The sequence below is a fragment of the Pollachius pollachius genome (genome assembly GCF_949987615.1).
Source record: "Pollachius pollachius genome assembly, chromosome: 4".
Lineage (NCBI taxonomy): Eukaryota > Metazoa > Chordata > Actinopteri > Gadiformes > Gadidae > Pollachius > Pollachius pollachius.
The window spans coordinates 29,480,584-29,489,184 of NC_136937.1; the positions used below are offsets into that span (position 1 = coordinate 29,480,584).

The 8,601-nt window shown below is 49.4% G+C and overlaps 1 long non-coding RNA gene across 1 annotated transcript in view; it reads right to left on the bottom strand.

Annotated features, from left to right (window-relative positions):
* The window catches only part of LOC307075025, a 48,604-nt gene extending 44,487 nt beyond the window's left edge, over positions 1-4,117 (bottom strand). Inside the window, exon 1 of the long non-coding RNA XR_013811829.1 lies at positions 3,809-4,117. This is a non-coding gene — a long non-coding RNA (uncharacterized lncRNA). The remainder of the gene's footprint in view (positions 1-3,808) is intronic.
* Between the last annotated feature and the right edge of the window lie 4,484 nt (positions 4,118-8,601).

Here is an 8,601-nt window from a genome sequence, read left to right on the forward strand (position 1 = left end):
GAGGGGAGGGGGTGAGAGGGGGGGAGAGAGAGAGAGAGAGAGGGAGAGAAAGAGAGAGAGGAGGAGAGAGAGAGAGAGAGAGAGAGAGAGAGAGGGAGGGAGAGAGAGGAGGAGGAGGAGAGAGAGAGAGAGAGGAGAGAGAGAGAGAGAGAGAGAGAGAGAGAGAGAGAGAGAGAGAGAGAGAGGGAGAGAAAGAGGAGGAGAGGAGGAGGGTTGGAGAGAGAGGGGGAGAAGAGAGAGGGGAAGGGTAGAAAAAGGTGGAAAAGAGAGATGGAGCGAGACAGAGGTGCAGAGAGGTGGAAAGAGAGGGGGAGAGAGGGAGAGGTGGAGAGAGAGAGGGGGGGGAGAGGGGAGAGAGAAATGGAGAGCGAGTGGAGAGAGGGATGGAAAGGGAGAGGAATAGCGGTAGGTAGAAAGGGTGTGAGGGAGAAGAGAGAGAGAGATCAGGCACAGAGTGAGAGGTGAAGAGAGAGACAGAGTGAGAAGTTAGAGAGATAGCAAGAGACAGAGAGAGGAATTTCAACCATCAAAATCTCTCTTCTGTGCCTCTCTGTCTATCGTTTTTCCTCGCACACACACACACACACACACACACACACACCACACACACACACACTCACACACACACACACACACAGACATGCTGTCATTGTCGGGACCTGCTTATTCGTATCTGCACGTATGTGTGCGTGTGTTTTATTCTGGGGGGTGGGGGCTTGTCGACAACGCCTGGGAGGTGGTCCGCCCCAGCCGCTACGGGTGACAGAGCAACAACCGTGTGCTGGCGCCATGGCAACCAGTCAACCCCCCCGCACAGATGGCTCAAGACACATAGTCCTTCGGAAAGTAGCGGCGGCACAAGTTCAGACGACGCCGTCTGCCAAGTGGGGTCAGGCGACGCCAAGCCACCAGCCCCAACCCCTCCGAAGACGACTCGCAGCAGAAGACCACCGAAGACCGCACCACCACCACCACCACCACCACCTCCACCACCCTCACCATAACCACCACCACCACCACCACCCTCACCATAACCACCACCTCCACCGCCCTCACCATAACCACCACCACCTCCACCACCCTCCCCATAACCACCACCCTCACTATAACCACCACCACCACCACCACCCTCACCATAACCACCACCACCTCCAACACCCTCACCATAACCACCACCACCACCACCACCCTCACCATAACCACCACCACCTCCACCACCCTCACCATAACCACCACCCTCACCATAACCACCACCACCACCACCACCATAACCACCACCACCTCCACCACCCTCACCATAACCACCACCACCTCCACCACCCTCACCATAACCACCACCACCTCCACCACCCTCACCATAACCACCACCACCACCACCACCCTCACCATAACCACCACCACCACCCCCACCCTCACCATAACCACCACCACCACCCCCACCTCCACCACCTTCACCATAACCACTACCACCACCACCACCATAACCACCACCACCACCACCGTCACCACCCCCACCACCACCACCACCGCCACCACCACCACCACCACCACCACCACCACCACCACCATAACCACCACCACCACCACCACCACCACCACCAGCACCGTCACACCAAACAGCACCCCCACCAGAACCACCCCCCATCAACACAACTGTCCCCGCCACCAGCCTGACGCCCCCACTCACCGCAACCACTACCATAACCAGAATCGTCCCCCACCAAAAACACCCTAATCCCACAGTAACAACAAGCCGGTCACTCACCCAGGCTGAGAGAGAGGTTAGAGGGAGGAGGGGGGATGGGGGAGGGAGGGAGGGAGAGAAAAGAGAGAGAGAGAGAGAGAGAGAGAGAGAGAGAGAGAGAGAGAGAGAGAGAGCAAGAGCGAGAGAGTGAGAGAGAGAGAGAGAGAGAGAGAGAGAGAGAGAGAGAGAGAGAGATTATGTCCTTTCTTGTCTAAAGAGGATAATGAGATGGTGGAAGATCAGCCGAGGTTCTGAGACAAATCCCACCATGCACCTGGCGCCCAGGGATAAACACACACACACACACACACACACACACACACATAAACAGACAGACACTTACACCACACTCTCTCTCACTCTCACAATTAAACACAACAAACTGAGTCACAGGCTAAAGCACACACATAAACACACGTCTAAACGTGGGCACACACACAATCAGATACACGCACACACTAACACACTCATGTTATTTCATTTTGGCAACACTTAAATGCACTATTTTACCACGGACCACCTCTGTATCTTTATAATGTGATCATCACCCAATCCAAGGGAATTAAACACGTCGCCTCTTCAGCACAACCGAACGCACTCCAAGTGATAGAGGAGTGTGCGCACAAGCGTCAGGCATCTGCTTTCCTCGGTTAATGTTGTAGGTGACTGGGAGTTTAGACGTACTTAGTAGTAGGCTAAGTAGTAATACTAATACAACGCAAACTGATATAATAGGGCTATGTGTGTCAGACACACGCGCGAGCACACACACACGTGCACACGCGCGCGCGCACACGCAGAGACACATCCGGACGCCTTGCCCCTCATGACAAATTAAATTTGCTACGTCGTCCGGCTGTTATGGAAATATATATTGTAAAAAGGATCGTGAAAACATATTTTGAAATGGAAATCGGTCCTCGTGCGGGAGACGGCCGAGATCGCCGCGTAGCCGAACCCCCTCGTGGGCTCAGCTGGCCGGTCGCTCCGCACGCACCTGAGCTGCATTCACACACACACACACACACACACACACACACACACACACACACACACACACACAGACACAGAGAAAAAGGCACACACACACACACACACACGCACGCACATTACACACACAAACACAAGCACACAGACCCGGCTGGGCCGCGAACCAAATTATGCCATGGGTTTGTTTACCGGTTACGGTTGGCACGTTTGTAGGCAGGACTTGGCTGCCCCTGCGGTCCCCCGCGGCCAACCTCCGGACACAAAAGCCGATTAGAGGCGGTCGCGCGTTTAGGAATACGGTAAACCGGAATTAACGGAATGTTTCCACGCAGGAGCCAAAGCGTCTAAAATGTTGGGAATAGGAACAGCGCGAGGCTTTGTTTTTTTTCACTGGAAACTTCGGATTCAAAACCCACCCTCACAGCCCAGTGGGATAGATGCCCTGGAGCGAACTATGCATTCCCAACGCACACGAAAAGTAGTCATACGTGCATTGGACGCCCGCACGCGCAGCCATCATGGAGTAGAGGTCCCCGGTTGCTAGGGCTGCTCTCGCTCACTCTCTCTCTAACTCACAGACACACCGTCACACGCACGCACACACACACACACACACACACACACACACACACACACACACACACACACACACACACACACACACACACACACACACACACACACTGTGTCCCTCTCTGCTGAGGAATGTCCAGCTTTACTCTATCGACTATAACAGACAAAACGGGTGCAACCAGAACAGAAACCTGCGCAGGGCCAATTCCAAAACTCTTTTAAACGCTAAAAAAAAGCCAATAATATTGTCTAACCGTGAGCAACAGAGCGGAGTCAGTCCGTACATGACGTGTTTAGTCCAATGAGAGGACGAGGAGGACAACCGGACCGCCAAGTCGCACGAGCCGTGCATCCTCTCACGACTTTATTTCCCAAATACAGAAGAGACACCAGAAAACTCCAAATCCACCATTCCTTTGACGACCAAATGCCCCCAAACATGTCCAAACTAAAATTACGTAGAACGCCTCGATTCCTGACCTCGATCCGGTCCAGGCTTACCTGGAAACGTCCCAGCCGGTGTGCTCGCGACGGCGGGGCTCTGTCAGTCCACTTCCCGGTACAAAAAACAAACAGGTGCAACAACACACAACACCGATGCGTTCTGGAAAGACACGGCGAGGTCTGACCGTGACCGCCCACCTGCTTGTATCCAGGTGGTTCCTAAACACGCACTCCAACACCGCGATTCAAAAATGTGCGTGCTGGTGGGCACGGGGTGGTGTACGTGGTGAGAATTCCCTCCCCGTCGTCTCCGCGCGCGCGAGCTCTGTCGTTCCCCCTGGGCTCCTCGCGCCCCCCTGCTCGGTCTTTGGAAGTCCCGACGAACTGGCGCTGGTTCGGTCGCCTCCTCGCGCTGTGGAAGGCAAAGCGCGCGGGCTTCGTCAACCTGTTCTGTGTAGTTCGCGCACGCTCACTTTGTCTGCGCCGCTTCTCTCTCTCTCTCTCTCTCTCTCTCTCTCTCTCTCTCTCTCTCTCTCTCTCTCTCTCTCTCTCTCTCTCTCTCTCTCTCCCACCTGCAGCTGAATCTTGTTTTATTTCCGATCGTTGGTTTCAAGGGTATAGCTTTTTTGGGGCCAGACTATAATTGAAAAAGATGAAAGATTACGTTCTGTTATTATTTCAATTGAAACACAAACAAATTTCGGTTTTCTCTCTCATGAAAAATACTTTTCAAGACTTAATATGAAGAAAGCGATGGAGACAGAAACAGCGGGAGAGAGGAGGCAGAGAGAGAAGAGGAGATGATATTGAGATAAAGGACCATTGACAGAGCGAGAGAGAGATGGGCTTTATTGAAAAGCAGCGGGTAGAGGTCTACAAATAATAGTACTATATTCATCTAATACGTTGGTCCACAATCACACACCGAGCCCGCTTAATACGTATTCCTCCCTCGAGATATTACCAACGACGCTTTAAATAAAAGTCGACCAACTTTCAACTCGGAGGGACATGGCTAATCTTGACGCTGCCGCCCTCAAACATCACTAATAACTGTTGAGCATCAAAGTGCGATAAATCTCAGATAAGAGGCAATTATCCGACGTGGGAACCGTAACCGGGGGAAACTTGATCTCTGTTGGATCCTGTAAAAGATGATTTTTTAGCTCATGAATAGAATATTAGATGATTTCCCGGGTCATCTGTTGGCGGGATTAATGGCCAGAAAGGCGAAACACATACGCCATTAAAGTCCCCCCCAGATGAGGACACGGTGTTGTGTTGTGATAACACACTGTGTTGCGTTTTCCCAGCGAAGGCAACACCTTTTCGTTTACAAATGGACTGGTTGTTATGGACATGAGGTCCAGCGCCATGAATCTAACTAATAAGGTGGCTTATCACGCATCGCAATGCTCTTGTTTTTTTGCAAGAAAACTCGGGATTTAGAAGCGTTTGACATTACTTCTGACATTTTCTATCCATACCGATTTACCACCCCTATCTACCTTTGCTTTGGTTACTCAAGGACATTCTTATTTTGACGCACAATTACTAATGAATAATTGAGGCAGATATTATATTGACGATGAATACCCACAATGCATTTATTTTGCAAATCTCTAAGGTGGAATGCCATTGCCGGACGACAATAGACCAATTTTCAAATGTGTATTCATATGGAACCTCTCCGTTTATTTTTGATTTTCGAGGGGCATTAACAAACAGCCCATACCGAACTGCTTTTGGACGCAATTGGTTTGACCTGCGACCAATCAGAGCAAAGTGTGACACATCTTCAGCAGCCGTCTTGGTTGTTCTTGAAAATTCCACAAGGCACAAGGACGTCCACAGTATCCAGATAGACTCTTTGGGAGTTGCTGATCAAAACACACACACACACACACACACACACACACATACACACACACACACACACACACACACACACACACACACACACACCTGGGAGCTGCCTAGCACATCAACATTTGAACTGTCCGCCAACCAGACAATTGTAATTTAGAGCCCTGGATGGAGGCAGGTCTTCGGTCAAGGGCAGATCCCAGGTAGCTTTCCGCGGGGAATGGAGCCATTTCTGGAAACCAGCCATGCACACCTGCTGCCCCAGGTTTTGATAAAACACCAGCACTCTATATATGAGCAGAATCTCACAGCAAGATCCGGTATCATCGATGGCCTTGTTACAAATGTGCAAACAATCCCAACAGCAGACATGGGTCACAAGAGCCTATTTACTAGTTTTTACTCTTTTAGCTTTTTTAGCATGGATATTGTTTGAGAAACATGGTAGAGGGAGGGAGGGAGGAAGGAGGGGTTATGGTGTAGTCTCACAAAACAGACTTCAAATGAATTATACAGAGTCGGATAGTAGAAAAGTTTGAGTCATTTGAACCCGGTGTTTCCCGCTCTACAGCTCCATATTTGTTTGGACCAATCGTATTGCCGGAGGCGGGAATATTTTAAGCACGCAATTGGCTAGCAGAGAACACGAAATTGGCCAGCAATAGTGCACTGGTTTCAAATCTGTGTAGAAATAAATGTATTAAAATCCCCTGCCGAAAGCCTCATCCACTTGTGCAAAAATGTGTTAATATTCTGTAACAAATCAGAAATGTTGTTCACGGAAAGCGCAGATCTGTAACGTAAGTGACTTCTCTCGCGGGCTAATCACGTCACTATAGCTTACGCCGTTAGCGGCTACTACAAAGCAGTTCACAGTATGTTAGGCCATCTCAGGTTGAATGACCGCTCTCTGCTAGAGTACGTTCGGAAACATTGTTTTGACTCTGAATAGCACTCATATGGTGGGAGTCTGTTACATACTGCTCAATCAGCGTTATGCGTGTGTTTGTATTTTGAATTTGTTTAACACTTTTTGGGGTGGGGAAATCCTTCAACAAAGTTCCCCCAGAAAGTGTGCAGCAGTGGTGACAGATCCCCCGGAGAGTCCATGAATTTTTATGCACTCTCTGGGCGATACGAGCACTCAAATGTAGCTAGTAAATTTGTGCTAATGCATGCCATATATTGGAGGCTAGGCTATGGAGCAGTTGGCAACCGAGATGCCAGCTGTAACACAGAGTGCCAACCCTAACAGGAATATTTTATTGAACAGTGGTGCTCCTCTTAGCCCAACGGGCAGAGCAAGGTGCTAACACTGCCAGGGTTAAGCAGAATTTATAGTCACCGTGATACGTTGTTCGTGAAGTGCGCACGGCGATGACATTTATAGTCGCCATTTTGGCGCCTTGCTCGTGGAGTGTCATCATCTGACTTTATCGTTATTTGGCTTCCATTCTCCACTTGCCCACCAGATGTCCTCAGACTTTGCCATTGCTTCGGAGATCCTGTCGATCCCGTCTGCAATCACTTCATTCCCCTCACCGGACCTTCCTTGTCAATCTTCCCACCTGCTACTCATTCACCCATTATCTCGTCATCTCTGCGTGCGCAAGCCCTGTCGTCCCCACTGGGCTCCTCGAGCCCCCCTACTCGGTCTTTAGAAGTCCCGACGAACTGATGCTCATTCGGTTGCCTCCTTGAGCTGTGAAAGGCAAAGCGCGCGGGCGCCGTCCACCTGTTCTGTGTAGTTGGGAAGGGAATATATACATTCACTTCCCATGTTCCCTCGTCGTTTCGTTGTATTTTTCATGTCCCTTTGGCATCGTAGGTCTCTAGTTGTAAGTCTTTTCTATGCCAGTTTGAGGAACTGATATTTTGGGTTTTCTTTATTAAAAGCCTTTTTGTTAAGTTTTAAGTTCTCGTCTGCGTTTTGGTCCTTTCCCTTTTGTTCCTGCTGCCCTGCTAGCGGTGGTCATGATGCAGAGGTCTCAAATCGCCGAATTAAGCGTGCGCAAGGGTCTTCGCGGTCCTTTTCGGTTCAGGCCTGCTCGCACAGTTCACACGAGGCGACTATAAATAAGACTTTGGGGCTTCGAATCCCTCTGGTTGCCGTTCATGCTAACAAAGCATGTTAGCATGGACGGAATTGTACTGCAATTTGGATCAAAGCATCCACCAAACGGTGTAAATAATAGATATTATCTATTTTGGCTCCTGTATGCACTCTTTTGATTTCTTAAAGTGTATTTAAAGGTTATTAGTAATTACCAACCTAGAAATGAGTGGAAAGTCAGTGTTGAAGGCTTCCTAAATGCGGCATCATTCTCTCACATTGATACAAAATACTGAGCTGTGCACCTTAAAAGACAAATGGTGTGAAAAAAACATCAAACGTATTCATTTACCCAAACCATTTCTTTGTGTCTCACCTCTCCCTTCAAATCAATCTCACGCGCCCACAGAGGGCAATGTAGCTCAGGGGAGATCAATCAGTCAATCAATCTTTATTTATAGAGCGCGTTTCATACAAAACTTACAAGGGGAGCAACACAACAAGAACAAGAATCGAAATGAGCTCAAAACAACGTCCAAATCGGAATCAAAGCGATAAATTGAAGAGATAGATTTAAGAACAGCCAAGGAGGGCTATAGGTTTTCCAAAACCCCCCAACTCAAATCTATCATGTCTACCTTTTTCCTAGTAATGCTCTTTTTTGTTGTCTATGACCTCTTTCAACTCTGTGAACTTTCTCGGAGCACTTGGCCCGGTGGTTTGGAGGCAGCTGGATTAAACTGCCATTGTGGATCCCTCAGACGGAGAGGTGGGGGGTTCCAGTCCCGGGCAGTAGGCCCCAGAGCACACACTGAGACAGAGTATTGTTATATTCATGAGTGGGAGGTGGGTTGATGCTGGTGAGAAGATGCTACCACAGTATTGGTATTTCACTTTGGTCTCGTGAATTTAGTTCTTCTTGTTTATTTGC